The sequence below is a fragment of the Panthera onca genome, chromosome C1, assembly GCF_046562875.1.
Source record: "Panthera onca isolate mPanOnc1 chromosome C1, mPanOnc1 haplotype 2, whole genome shotgun sequence".
Lineage (NCBI taxonomy): Eukaryota > Metazoa > Chordata > Mammalia > Carnivora > Felidae > Panthera > Panthera onca.
In genome coordinates, this window is record NC_138346.1 from 88,853,850 (window position 1) to 88,869,381 (window position 15,532).

General features: G+C 37.9%; 1 protein-coding gene across 3 annotated transcripts in view; it reads left to right on the plus strand.

Annotated features, from left to right (window-relative positions):
- The window catches only part of LRP1B (LDL receptor related protein 1B), a 1,899,539-nt gene that overhangs the window by 429,994 nt on the left and 1,454,013 nt on the right, over positions 1–15,532 (plus strand). The gene's annotated exons all lie outside the window — the stretch shown is intronic.

Genomic DNA, 15,532 nt, shown 5'->3' on the forward strand with positions numbered 1-15,532 from the left:
TAAAAACCCTACATCCGTAAATCTATAGATAAAATGTTTGTTTAGTATTAAGTAAGGACCCTGGGGTGCCTGCGTGGCTCAGTCTGTTGTGTCCGATTTCAGCTCAAGTCATGATCTTGTGGTTCGTGGGTTTGAGCCCCATATTGGGCTCTGTGCTGACAGCTCAGAGCCTGGACCCTGCTTTGGATTCATTCTCCCCCTCTCTCCCCCTCTCTCCCCCTCTCTCCCCCTCTCTCCCCCTCTCTCTCCCCCTCTCTCTCCCCCTCTCTCTCCCCCTCTCTCTCCCCCTCTCTCTCCCCCTCTCTCCCCCCCTCTCTCCCCCCCTCTCTCCCCCCCTCTCTCCCCCCCTCTCTCCCCCCCTCTCTCTCCCCCTCTCTCTCCCCCTCTCTCTCCCCCTCTCTCTCCCCCTCTCTCCCCCCCTCTCTCCCCCCCTCTCTCTCCCCCTCTCTCTCCCCCTCTCTCTCCCCCTCTCTCTCCCCCTCTCTCTCCCCCTCTCTCTCCCCCTCTCTCTCCCCCTCTCTCTCCCCCTCTCTCTCCCCCTCTCTCTCCCCCTCTCTCTCCCCCTCTCTCTCCCCCCCTCTCTCCCCCCCTCTCTCCCCCCCTCTCTCCCCCCCTCTCTCCCCCTCTCTCTCCCCCTCTCTCTCCCCCTCTCTCTCCCCCTCTCTCTCCCCCTCTCTCTCCCCCTCTCTCTCCCCCTCTCTCTCCCCCTCTCTCCCCCCCTCTCTCTCCCCCTCTCTCCCCCCCTCTCTCCCCCCCTCTCTCCCCCTCTCTCTCCCCCCCTCTCTCCCCCCCTCTCTCCCCCCCTCTCTCCCCCCCTCTCTCCCCCCCTCTCTCCCCCCCTCTCTCCCCCCCTCTCTCCCCCCCTCTCTCCCCCCCTCTCTCCCCCCCTCTCTCCCCCCCTCTCTCCCCCCCTCTCTCCCCCCCTCTCTCCCCCCCCTCTTCCCCCCTCTCTCCCCCCCTCCCCCCCCTCTCCCCCCCCCTCCCCCCCTCTCCCTCCCCTAAGGAGGACCCTTAGGCAAATGGACTGTTTTTCACTTTGTGCCATAATTCCTTGTTCCTTCCTTCCTTTTTTATCCCCATGTTCTCCTTGGGGATGCCTAGACTTTATCTGGTTCTTGTGTTCAAGTTGTTATTTCCTGACTCCTGACAAGCTATTACCTCCTAGTTTAATGCTTGACCCACTCCACAAGAATTTACATATCGAAAAGAAGTCCTTACCCATAGGAAAACCAGGTTTCCCCACATGAAACCATTTCTGCAGAGTTGAGGGGTCCTAAGCTTGATGGTTGGGAAGGGAGTGTCCATTTCAGCTCATGTGACTGAGTATAGGCAGTCAGCTATGAATAAGAGAATTTCTGAATCTAAAAACTACATAGCTCATGTATAAATCACCTTTTAAATCACCCTTAATAATGAAACAAGTTCACTTTGAGTCAACTGTATTTAGTGGTTTAAGGCTGTTTAAGGCTGGATTTACATTTTCTAGCACACATTGTACCTATAAAATCTTTATAGGCATAGTAACCAGTTGGGGGTGGAGGGACAGAAGAATGCTAGAAATATCCAGTTTGGAAAAACGAAAAAAGGGGTAAATTTAAACCATGGATAAGGAAGTACATATTATGACATTAAATGAGTTAAAGCAGCATTTCCAAGTACTTAAGGAAAGCACTTTCTTCCTTTTCCTCCCTGGTGTTCGGATATGATTCAAATCTGCGGACGGCTCCACTTTTTCCCTTGGCAGCTCCTCAGTACTCCTTGTGCAGCATGAATCAGTAATGATGATGCCAGCAAGGATGTGTCTGACATTCTGTGCCCAGACCCCGGTTCCCACTCAGACAATTAGAAGACTCTCCCATCTGGACACCGGGCTCCCTGTTCCACGTCTTCTCACAGCATGGTGGCTGAGACTGAGGCTGTGTTCCTTGGGCTTCAGATTCTACTAGGAAAGCCAAAACTGGCCAAGCCACATGATGTTAGACAAAAATTGGCTCAGCTGGAAATTGCTCTTCACATGTTTTTCAAATGCCCTCCCACAGTTCCCTGAGACAGTTTTGCCTTTGTGTCTGCTGGGAGGGGCCCCCTACACTTCAAACCTCAATTAAATAAAAATGCTTTTATTTAACACACACTGTCATCCAGACCTTCCTGCTTATTCTGTGAAAGAACAGGACTTGGACCTACTCTGTTCTTTGCTAGTTATCAGACCCTTGCTGGATTGGATCCCACATGAAGAATTTCTAATGATTTTCTATAGAAAGAGGGTTGGTTTTTCCCCTTCATGTTACTCCACCAAGCATGAACAGAATAGGAATAGAAAATGAAAAGAATAAAATGTGCTTGGAGAACTCTTTGAAATGGAAGTTCATTTTAAGAAAATATCTGAACCTGACATAAAATATGCAAGTAGTCTAAATCATTATTTTAGGGTTGGCACAGGACAGTCTGCACAATGACCTTTACAAAATGTGAATTTTCCCCCCCTTCAGTCGTCTTGTCTATCGTACTTTGGAATTGTTGCCAACCAATGAAAACACATCCTGAGAATGCACAACCACTAATGGACCATCTAACCCTGTGACATAGGATTTCTGATTCCAGATTTCTTTATACAATAGTTCAGTGAACTTAAATTGGCTTTCCTTGGTAAGATGTGATTTTCGTCAAAGTCTCTGTACTAAGGACTCTCCTTCACAACCAATTATGCTTAAGCCAGGATGTTGACAGTAGCCAAACCTTTTTAAACTCAAGAAACAAAGCCTAAAAAATAGTATGGTGTAAACATTTTGGTTGAAAATATCAAGTATCATCCCTATGTCTGGTTGATGCCCCAATGAAGTCCTGTGGTAAGCTATCAGGGGAAGCTGTAGGCAGACATTTGAAAAACATAAGAAAAAATGATTCCAGCTGAGGCCATCTTAACACATCTTCTAATGGCCAGACTCCCTTTGGCTCACCTTGTTAAGCATCTGCCTGAAACCCACAAAGAAACCAGTTTGAGGCTCAGCTGCTATAATAAACAGAACAAACACATGGAGACACCAGCTAGCAGATGGGGTCTTGCTTATTGAGAGAGACTGATCTAGTGTCTGGCCACCTGTTGGCAGACACAGTACTCCTGGCATCCCCTTCCCAGAAAATTCAGACAGAAGGGAGGCAGGAAGAGAAGTGATTATTTATTTATTTATTCAGAGAAATGATTCTTTAAAGGACTAGAAGTAAAGAAAACACTTCTTAAGCCAAGTGTTGCCTATGAGAGCAGATAGTCAATCAAGGATGTTGCTTTGCAACAGCCTATGGGAACATAGGTCTTTCCAGACTAAAGGGAAATAAAAATGGTATGTATGCAATATTTCAAGTGTGAATTTAAAATCGCGACCACAAATGGCCTTTTAATAGTGACGCTAGCGAGACACCAAAGTATTGAATTTGCTTCCCACTGCTTTGCGTTGCTACTGTCAAATTAACTTCTGAGTAGCAAGTGGATACAAAAGACAAATTTCAGGAATAAGTGTGTAAGTCTTTCTGATTTACTCCCATGGTGATTATATCTGTAGTTTTTCTTAACTTTAGGGCAATAGAAACAATTAGCTTAACTTGGATTTTATCATTCTTCTTCAGAGCCTTGGATTTTGGCTTGCTGGGAAAAAGAAAGAAAAAGGAAAGGGAAAAGGAAAAAAAAAACATAATCATTCCCTAGGCATTTTTCTTTTATTGTAACTTTGTGGAGGCTCCCAACTCCAGGCAGGCTTAAATTTGGAGGGTACGATCATGCCCAGGGGACTGACGTGCCTCAGAAGAAAGCAGGAGGTACAGGCAGTTGCCCCAGCTACTGCCTCATGTTCTAGCCCTTTTGAAGAGTGAGTGAGAATCTTCAGCTTGAACACAATACTAGGTAGAGAGGCACAGGGCTGCTGCGGTGACCTTATCTTACAAGCTCCTACCTCCTTTATCTCTACACTCTTCTTTGCAAGTTCCTCTTCCTAAGATTTTCCCCCAGCTATGCCACCCTCAGAAGCTGTGTTACATCTCTTGGAAAATACTGCTATTCTCTAGAATATGGGCTTTTTCTTTCACCCTATTATATAGTGCTAAAAGTACTGTTTTATAGGAGAAAAATCATAGAGTAGAAGTTTCAAAATAGCAAAAGACAAGAAAAAGAAAAAGCCCAATGCTCCTCCCCTTCAAGCCTCTCTTACCATGACAACTGGGTAGTTTTTGCACAAGGTGAGGAGTCTCTGTGGACAGCCCACATCATAGTGTCTTGTCAAATTCAATTCAGAACTTTTTTTCTTTTATAACCTTTTTCTAGGAGTTAGAATACATTTTAAAAGTTGCTTAAAGGTACATGAAGTAATGGCTTTGAGATGAGAATCACATATTAGACCTGGAAAGAAGAGTAGAAATTATCCTGTTTTTACTTTGGGGACATAGAAACTGACACCAGATTTTAATTAAGTGGTTTGACCAAGACCACACATCTTGTGGGTGGAATTAATAGGACTGAAATCCCAAGTCTATGTCAATATCTTTAAATTATGTTGTCTCAGTCAATATAGCTCCTCAGATGTACTGGAAAGGTAGAAACGTGGTAGGCAGGTTAGGTAGTTAGTCATACTGCAAACCTGTATCCAATTACTACTGCACGATGCAAGGAACTATAGAAATTTGGCATGAGAGGTATTCCAGTTAGAACAGATTTTGGCTCTCCCTCTAACTGTGTGACCTTGGGCCAATTATACAACCTCTCTGTTCCTCAGTGTCCTCATCAATAAAATGGAAAGAATAAAACCTACTTCATAGGAGCAATCTAAGTATTGATGCATCTGTGCAGGTGTGGTTCATACAGTAATTACCTATTGACAGCTATTACCTTTCTCAAAGCTAAGCCATTTTTTTTTTTCATGATTGCTTTTCTCTGCTTCCTTTTGAAAATGACACCTTAGATCATTTAATTCTCCTTGTATATTACTAGTTTTGTAGGGGTAACTTTTTTCCTCTGTCAGTTGTAAGGCTTTTCAAATTAGTGTAAACTGCTTTTTTATAAGCATACTACTTATTCCCCAATTTTAGATCCCAAATACAGATACGGAATCAGATCGTGTACAGTACATTACATGACAGTTCTGTCAAATAATTCTGCATTCTTCAAAATATTTTCATGTATTCTTACTGTCCGTCTTCAGCTTATGGGGTAGAGAATTGCATCCACTTCAACTTTGAACCAATTCTGTGAACAAACCTCATAAGTTATCCCATCACATGCTTTGTTTAACTGTTTTTATTATCCACTAATTCTCCTACTACTGTAGGGGAAAATTTGTTGAATTTGGTTGGGTTTATTTATTTTTTTTTTTTCCATAAGCCATACTACTTTATTTCTTTTGATTCCAGTATTCTCTTGGTAGTTACAGATTTTCTTTTATAACACGTATTCATTAATCTACTAAGGTTTGATGTTATTCAGGAGCGATTTCCACACTTGTTCTTCTAATGGTGTTTGAAATAGATTGCAACGTTTGACCTCACATATTACCCCAATTCATTATAACTTCACAAAGAATGAATAACATTTCCAAATTAACCAACTGACATGTTCCCTAAAGTGAATACTATAGGAAGCCTCATATTTCAGAACCTTAATGAAAAACATAGCATTTATGATATATTCTTGTTACAAAAGTAACATTATTGAAGTATAATTTGGAAAATCAAGATAAGGAAAACTTTTAAAATAAATCCCCTCTTACCCATAGATAACTACAAATACTTATAGTTCATATATTTTCAATTGTACATATGTATATTCATATTTTTTAAAGTGATACTGGGATCATATATCTTATAGCATTTTTTTACCTAACAATACATCATGAAAATATGTCAATGCCATTTAAATATTTTTTCTGACATGATTTTTAATGACTATTTAATGTTTTATTGTACAGAAGTCATACTTACTTTAGACACTTTACCTTTTTAAATTTTTCTTTTTTATAAATCATGCTTTGTATAATAAATGATAAATTGTAGCCTACATACAGAAGAGTAATAACTTTTATTGAGCACCTATTATGAGCTAGGAATTTTACTTACATGTTCTTAGTTCACACAGATTCTTCAATTTGCAAAGTAAGAATTACTACCTTGCTATAGATGAGGAAACTTTACAGATTAAAAATAACGACATTGTGGTTTACAAATTAATCAATGCCAAATACTTAGAAAGTAGTTAAAATTCAAAATCAGGTAGGCAGATGACAAAGCTTACATTCCTTGTTTCCTCAAATTTGCCCTTGGACTAAATCTCTAGAAGTAAAATAATTTCTAAAAAAAAAAAAAAAAAAAAAAAAAAAGGCGGGGGGGAACCCATTCTAAATCATTTGCTGTATCACAAAGAGACTATTCATATTCTTGTCTACATTCCAAACTTACTCTTTTATTTTTTTCAATCTTATTTACCCCCCAAAAAATCATTTACCAAGTTGCAAAATCCCCATTAGTGCTAATAAAATTCAAAACTCTTCTTGGGGCGCCTGGGTGGCTCAGCTGGTTAAGTGACCGACCAACTCAGGTCATGATCTCACAGTTTGGGTGATAGGGCTCTGCACTTGACAGTGTGACACCTGCTTAGTGTTCTCTCTCCCTGTGTCTGTCCCTCCACCGGATTGCCACATGCACGCACTCTGTCTCAAAGTAAACATTTAAAAAAATTCAAAATTCTTCTTCATTACTTGTTGCAAGTTTAATTAATCACTACACTTTAATAACTTTAATGAACATTTTCTCTTGATTAATGAAACTCCTGAAACGTTTACCATTCTGACCTCTGATAACCTTTTAGTCAGCATTTCACACTGGATAGATTACTTCTTGGATAATCATTCCTTCAATGACATGGCAATTCAGAAGATTTCTCCTAAAATTTGAAGAAACTAAGTTTTTTCTTAAAAGACTGATTTGTAGTTAAAAAAAATAAATAAAACGAAACCTTAAATTCATCCCCATGGAAAAATGCTTTAAGATCGACTGTCAGTAATTTGCAGGGTATTTTTGTTTTCGTTTGATCTTTTAACCAGCAGTGTTAACAGTGCCAACTCTTATATGTACTAACATAACTAAAAGGGTAACTCAAAGTTCAAGAATTTCCAATTACTTAAATTCAATTTAGGGATGAATTTTATGATACAGGTGTCAAGTTTTCTTCATAACTGTTCTTAAACTATATTTAATTTTCTGTAACTTATTACCAGGAGACCTAAAATGTTACGGGGAGGGCATGGGGAAGAGTTTATAGAGCTGGGATTATCTTCCTATCTTGTCTAGAAATATAATTGGTTTAAAATTAGTAGTGTTTATCTCTTAATTCACCTTTTTAATTTAAAAGAAAGGCTCTTCTTGGGGTGCCTGGGTGGCTCAGTCGGTTAAGCAACCAACTCTTGGTTTCAGCTGAGGTCATGATCTCATGGTTTCGTGGGTTCAAGCCCTCGGGTTCTGAGCTGGCAGCACAGAGGCTGCTTGGGATATTCATTCTCCCTCTCCCTGCCTCCCCCTCCTTCCCCCTCCCTCCCCCACTCCTGCTGTTCTTTCTCAAAATAAATAAACTTATAAAAGAAGGGCTCTTCTGAATGTGAAAAGTACAAATGCATGATTTTCAAAAGCATATTTTTTAACAAATTCAGAATATTTTGATGAATACAAGACAGTCAATCTAAATTAAACTGAAATCCATTCCTTTTTATCATTTTTACTCTCCTCCTATCCTGTCATTGTATAAGTTAAATGAAAAAAAAAGAAAATTCCATTCTGCTTGTCATTGTATAAGGCAAATGAAAAAAAGAAAATTCCCAGAAAGAGTTTATAATTTTATACTTTTATGTGTTATATGTATAAACTTGAGTTTTCAGTGTTACAATTCCTTGAATCACTTCAAATTTGTTGGTCCTTTGCCTGAAATTTGAATACTTTTCTAAGAGTTGTACTTCCATTAAGGAACCCATTAGTGATACTTTTGCATAATTTCTTGCTCAACTGTATACATTATTAAAATACAACTTTATTAAAGAATCTTCTATGTTAATTCTTCATATTACCAAATGTCATTAACAGGGTCATATTTATAAGTCAATATTAAGACCTTACTCAAAATAGACATCTACCTTAAATCTCTCGTTAGTTCTTAGGTTTTATCCATTGTTCCTTATCTAAATATTCCTTTACCTCCAATTCAAAGGAATCCAATCTCTTATTTAACCTAGGTTGAGAGATACTTGCTCTACCTTATCCCAGACATTGTTACTTTGGCACTATATCAAATGTCAAAAGCCCCTCACCCTCTTTGTTTCAGCTTTCAACTCTGAGAAAGGGGTAGAGTTTAATTCTAATGCTCATTTTCACTTAACCCATGGGAGTCATTGACATCTCCCCATTTCCTGATTCTTTTCTTGTCCCTGACTTTCTTTGATACTTAGGGAAAACAGTTTCTCCTAATTAAAAAATGGTTAGAAGGAAAGATCAACTACACTGGTGACATTTAATAGCCTGAATGCCATGACTGTTTCCAAACCAGAAATTTTCTTTCTACTTCATTACCTCTCGTCCTTGCTTTCCAATCTTAATTTGGTTTATTTTTTGTATTCCTTACTATCTGCCCTATATGTTTAAGAATTAAATATTTCCCAGTATCTTCATTTCCTCCACATTAATATATTTGAGGATTGTGTTTTGTTTTGTTTTTGTTTTATTTATTTTTTATTTTTTTGTCTTTTTAGAAAAACAATACTATATATTTGGTCTTTCCACAGCCACTAGAGCAGAAGTATCAGCCTTGGATTTTCAGGCTTAGAGGGTGACTTTAACCAAATTCACTAGACATGGAGTGTCTATCAGTTTTAGACATTATCTGTATTATAACTATTTGTTGTCTGGCACAGAGCAGGCACTAGATAAATGTTAAAGGATGATGTGTGGTGAAAAATTTCTCTTCAGTATTCAGACATTTGGTCTTCTAAGTTTTACATGCCTTTCATATGTGAAGATTCAATTCCTGATTTTGGTTTGCCTACTTTTACCTTGAATTCCATAGTACTAGAAATTATAACAAATCAAAGCTTCCTTTTTTTTTTTGTTTTTTTAAGTTATTTATTTTGAGAGTATGTGTCCAGGTGTGGAGGGGCAGAGAGAGAGAGAGAGAGAGAGAGAATGAGAATGAATCCCAAGCAGGTTCCATGCTGTCAGTGCAGAGCCAGATGCATGGCTGGACCCCAGGAACCATTGACATTATGACCTGAGCTGAAATTGAAAGTTAGATGCTTAACTGACTGAGCCACCCAGGCACCCCTGCAAATCAAAGCTTCTAAAAAGTAATTTATGTAGAAAACTTTACTTTTCCAAATAAAGGTAAAAGGTGATTTTATCAAAATTTTAAGGCAGAGGAACAGACCTATGTAGTTTTGTTAGTATATGTGTTTTTTTTTTTTTTTTTTTTTTCCCTGTCTGGAATGGAAAACATGAGGACTGGCCATAACTGGAGGCTTTACAAAGATAAACTTACTTACTGTGTCACTTGGCCTGATGGCTTTTGACACTTGGTGAATTTTAAGTGGATGTTGTAAGAATGTGTTGCTGTTGCTGTTGTTGTTTTGTTGTTGTGGTTTGGTTTGCTTCTCATGCTCATTCATATTTTAGTCAATTAGGAAATTTTCCAGATGGCCTGAAGGTGATAATTTGAAGAGAGACATTAGGTCATGAAATATAATTCTAAGAGAAAAAGATAGTTTCTCTACAGAAGAATTCAAGAGTCATATCATTTTTTGTGAATACATTTTTCTTTTCTTTCTTTTTTAATATATGAAATTTATTGTCAAATTGGTTTCCATACAACACCCAGTGCTCATCCCAAAAGATGCCCTCTTCAATACCCATCACCTACCCTCCCCTCCCTCCCACCCCCCCAAGTGAATACATTTTTCAGCAGGGAATTTAAATAATACTTTTAAGAAACAGCTTTTAAAATATATTTTAAAAAAATCAAGGCTACGCTTCACAGAAAAGAAACATAGCTATCCCAAACTATTTAGTTTACCTTTTCAATTTAGTCTCTGTTTATTCATAAATACTTCATTTGGGTTAGGATACTGTTTATAAATGATCCTGGAGAATGTTCCTTAATTACACAGTTATATCCAAATGAACCCAAAGAGTTAAGAAAATTTGCATCTGTGCAACATATATTTTTTTACATTGTTTTTACCAGTTATAATGAACATGCATTGCTCTAAAGAGAAAGTGGTAAAGATCAGGAATAAAATAAACACATACACAATCAGCTAAGTATAAATCGCTTGTACTAATGTGATGTAAATAGGCAGGCACCAAAGATGTCTAATTATTGTACAGCCTACATGAGACATCTGGGTATTCTCCAGAAACTTTGAGTTTTACTTAGAAATTAAAGGGAGAGCTTTTTCTTTTTTTTTTTTTTTTTTTTTTTTTTTTTTTTTTTTTAATGCAGGTAAAACCACAGGAGTAGATTCCTCAGGGCGCCGGCACACTAGGACCTGTGGCTGGTCTGCTGGAACAGAAAGATGGCAAGTCTGGTTTGGTTGTTGTGTTGATGGTCTGGATGGAAGATGTGGTTGACTCAGCAGACAGCCATATAGAGGGAAAGGGTATTTTGCACTACCTCAGCGAATTTTCACAATTTGTTTGCAGCCACGAAAATTTGGTAATCTCAGATCAGTTCAGTATTTTCATCATAGTTTTGCCAGGTAATTTATTTTGAACACATGTATGGTTTTGCTTACTTTTCCTGAGGAACAGAGTTCACTGACTTTGAAGGGGAAAAATAGTATTTTAAAGAATTATCTCTAAATTGTGTTATCTAAAATGGGAAAATATAGTTTTATATTAAGTGGTATACATTGATCCAGATTAAAAACAGTAACTTTATAGATTGAAATGAGAATATGCAACATATTGAAGTACAGGAAATCTAATATCTTAAAGGATTCTAGCTTATTTTGATCTTGTTCTGGGGACTTTTTATAGTCTGCCTGATTGTTAGGAACCCAATAGCAATAACTCAATCATTATTAGCGAATGAATACTAAGTAATAACTATTTATCTAAATATAGGAGTACTTGGAAACTTATTTAAGAATAAAATATAAGATCAATAATGACATGATAGATTATTTTGTCATGTTTAAAAATTATGCAAATTTTGGATTAAAAGCACAAGATAATTATTTTTGGTAAATAAACATGATAAATAAAACATTAACAAGAAACATACCCTTGAAGATTAATCTACAATCAGTTTCAGCATCCTCTTGGGTTGTGAAGTGTAATAGGTAAATGTTGGGTGTAGACAGATGCCATGTGCATGATTGAATAGAGTTGGAATGGAAACAAAGAGGCAGCTAAGCTTTAAAAAAAAAAAAAGTTCTTTCAAATAACACAATCAAAGAATGCATATTAATGTGCCTCATAGGTTAATTTCATTCTTTATCTTACAGCAATGACAGGGTAGAAGTTAACAATGTAACAAATGTGTCTTTATGATCAAAATAACTTAGGAGTCTGATCAAATATTCAAGTAGATTTTTTTTTTGTAAGAATGACTTTAACTAAAAAAATAGCGTAAGCTTGTATATAGATGGGTACAGTTCTATCAGAAGGAAAATTCTGGGAGTGAAAGCCAGTCTATACCCTGAATGCCTGAACAACTAATGTAGCCTCACTGGAGAGAATGTGTCAAAAGAGTATCCACTTGATTTTCTTTCAATGACTTAATGTGATAATTAAACTGTAAGTTCACAGATATGAATTACCAAGCAAGAGAAATGTACTGAAAACAGTCTTCCAACTCACCATTGATTTATTACTATGCGTATGGGAGAAGGGAGGAATAGAAGTATTTACAACCCTGAATCAACAAATTTATAGTTCATGATAAAAACTGGCTCATTTGGTAAGTATTTTTTCAAGCCAACTGCAAATGAATCAACAACTTGAAGCCAAACATTGTGACAATGATCGACAGCAGTGGAAATGAAGCTTGAGAGCTAGGTGATGAGGTCACGTATATTCTAAGTCACAGGACACTAGCCATTTGTATGTGATTATGGTTAGTAATGATGGGAAAATAGGGAAAAATGTAATTAGCCATCTTTCCATACTGGGAAAAAAAAGAGTCTTTGGATGAAATAATTAATAAACGGAGCAGTGAAAAGTATAGGGTGACAGATTTGAGACAGTTTGTGTCCACTGAATAACAAGCAGTCTTGCCATTCAGTAAGAAACAACTTAAAATTGCCAACAACAGTAGTTCTGGAAATGTTCTACCGTACATTACCCCCCTCTATTCACATCCTCTCTCTTCAGTGAAATAGTTTACAACACAGTTTTTAAATAGTATTGCTGTCGCCTGTTTCATGCATGTATGTAAACCAAAGTTCTAAAAAAAATGTACTACAGAGAAGAGTAGGGAACTTAACACTGCCCCGATTTTTGGTAATAGCTCTCTTTCCTCTAGCACAATTCTCTAAAATTACTTGTTCAGCATTGGAGGGAAAAAAGATTTCAGGGTTTTGTTTGTTTTTTTATAGAGGTGATATGAAACACTTTATTTTCATACTCCAATATATTGAAGAGATAAATGTAAATTTTATGTGAGATATTAAAGAACTTGCCTTTCATTAATTCAGTTATTTTTGCCTTAGTTCTTATTTTTCTTCCTTCTGAAATCACTGGGTCTGTTATACCATGGTGTAGACATATGTTGCTAAGTGCTTGAAAACATTGGCAGGGTCCTTACTTAGCCTTTTATGAATGAGCAAAGCCCACAGAAGCGAAGTGACTGGTCTGAGACCTTAGGATTAGCCAACTGCTGAGTTGGAACCCTATTACATGTTCCTGGCTCACATAGTTTATTACTTTCCAATTCCTTCTCTTAACACAGAATCACTGGTAAGGCTAGATGAATTTTCAAACACTACACTAAAATTAAAGAGTGCCAAGAAACAGAGCAAAGAGAAATGTAGGATTAAGTTTAGGTTAGTAAACTGTTGCCCTTAAATCTACCTTAAAAACTACTCAACTCCTCCAATTATACCTGTATACCCTTGTACCACTAGATTTAATGTTAGAAATAATAGTAATGTCTGCCTGAGGTAATATGCTGCAAGGCTGACTGATGTTGACTCAAAAACTAAAGAAAATCTTGGGGAAAGGATAGTTTATATTATTTTAATTAAACTTATTTTTGAATTTCGATTAAAGTTGCCTTAATTTCTTTAGTTCCCTAGGCAAAATACCCAATACTTTTTTTCTATCATATTGAAAATTCTAAATATATTTAGTCTTTAAGTCATTGACCAAATTCACCTTTTGGGTGTTTTTTTATCTTTTTTCTGTGTGCCCCTCCCTCAACTTCTTTCTAATAAGATAGACAAATTGTTGAATTTCCTTTTTCTAGAAGTAATTGACACAATGTGAAATATTTGATCATTTCTTATCATGGGTCACTCTCCTATTCCTCTACTCTGCTGGAAGGTAGCTTGTACCCAGACTAGTGTTTTGAATATCAAAAGAAGTGTTCTTTCTCTTATCTCGGACCCCACACACTATACTACAACAGATACAACACAGTTGTGGCATTTTGGACATTTCTTTTTCCACAACTCGGTGCTTTGGATCCCAAGTCTCAGCCCACACCATGAGGTTGAAAAAATGTTTTAATAAATGTCATTGAGTACCTGAGGGCACAGATAAAATTGTCACAAATGTTAGAAGTGCTACAGGTGTGCAAGATCATCCCTATATGGAATCTGAGACTGAGGCCACAAAGATTTTATTCTCCCTTGGGCCACCTGGGTGGCTCAGTCAGTTAAGTGTCTGACTTCAGCTCAGGTCATGATCTCGCAGTTCATGAGTTCGAGCCCCATGTCGGGCTCTGTGCTGTCAGCTCAGAGCCTGGAGCCTGTTTCGGATTCTGTGTCTCCCTCTCTCTCTGCCCCACCCCTGCTTGCACTCTGTCTCTGTTTCTCAAAAATAAAAACTTAAAAAAAAAAAAAAAGATTTTATTCTCCCTTTGAATGTATAGTTAGTGCCACACACTAGTCTGAACACATTAGGTAAAAGTGTATCTGAGATGGATGGGTTAAGCTATCCCCAAGGAAGTCAAGTAAGGAGGAAGAACAGCCAGAGAGCTAGGACATGAAAAGAGTACCAATAGGCCTGAGGTCGAGGGAGGAAAAGGAGAATCGGCCCTCAGCAGTTTGTAAGGTTGTGGCCAGCGGTTCCTAGTTTCTCCTTTTATCTGAAAAGCTCCAGTAACACTCCGTCCTCTGACCATTCACCTCCACCCCCAAGATGCATGGCTGGGCTTATGATTTACAAGCTCTGATAACTTCTTAGACTGTATCTCTTTATACTTCATCCTTGGCCGCAGCATCCATTTCCTATGTGTAGCCCTGACGGGATGATAATATCAGCATATATTTGTTTACCTTCTTTCTATTTTACCCCCCATCTTCTTTACTCTCAGGTACACTCAAATGGTTTTCCAAAGAGGCTAAAAACTGTCCCCTATGTCTCCCAAAAGGAGCCAGATCAGTCATACCTTTGTTTTAACGTTAGCCATGATTGTATCCTTTCTTTAAAGCCTTTACTTATTTTGAAATTCGCCATGATTATATCCTTTCCTCAAAGCCTTTACTTATTTTGAAATCACTCATTTTCAATATTAACAATAGACTATATTCTTATAATTAATAGTATACAGATATGCCAAAAGCAAATTGAAGTTAGTGTATCTGTCCCATGACCTGGGGCAAATGTGTTGATCAGCATCTCCTTTAGAGAGAGCAGCTGTCCTCAGTCCTAACCCAAGGTGACATTTAGCATTTGTGGACTCCTTTATCGACAGTCTCGGAAGAGTGGCCTTAGATTGAATCAGCTTTCCACTGCTGTTTCCATTTAAGATCCACGGTGTTATATTGGCAAACCAAGGTAGCATGAGCTGATGCTGCCACTAAGTGTGGCAACTGGTATTTGAAAACCACAGGGGTTCTGCCACTGGATCAGTCAATTCACCACTGATCAGCTTGCAATGCTCTAGAGGAAAATCTATACTTTCCACCATAAACAGCAGTATTTGACATAACAGCAATCATTCAGGTACACTAGTCTTACCTATCACATAACATTTGACTTTTCAGCAACTTAAAAAAAGATTGCCTTAGTCTAGAATAATATTAATATTTAGTTAATAAAGAGTTACAAATTAGTTGAGAGAAAATTGCTTTCTGGGCCGTTAAGATAGAAAAGGTCCTTTGAGGTGGTACTGGTCAGAGATTAATTTTTGACATTTATAGCCTACCTCTGAGCTTTAAGAAAATAAAAATGGAATCAAATCGGGTCAAGCAAGTACAAATGAGAAGATATTGCTGAGAACTGCATGAGCACCTAAAACACCTAAACCCAAATTAAACAGCAGCTCTGAATTGCAACCCCACCTGTGAATCAT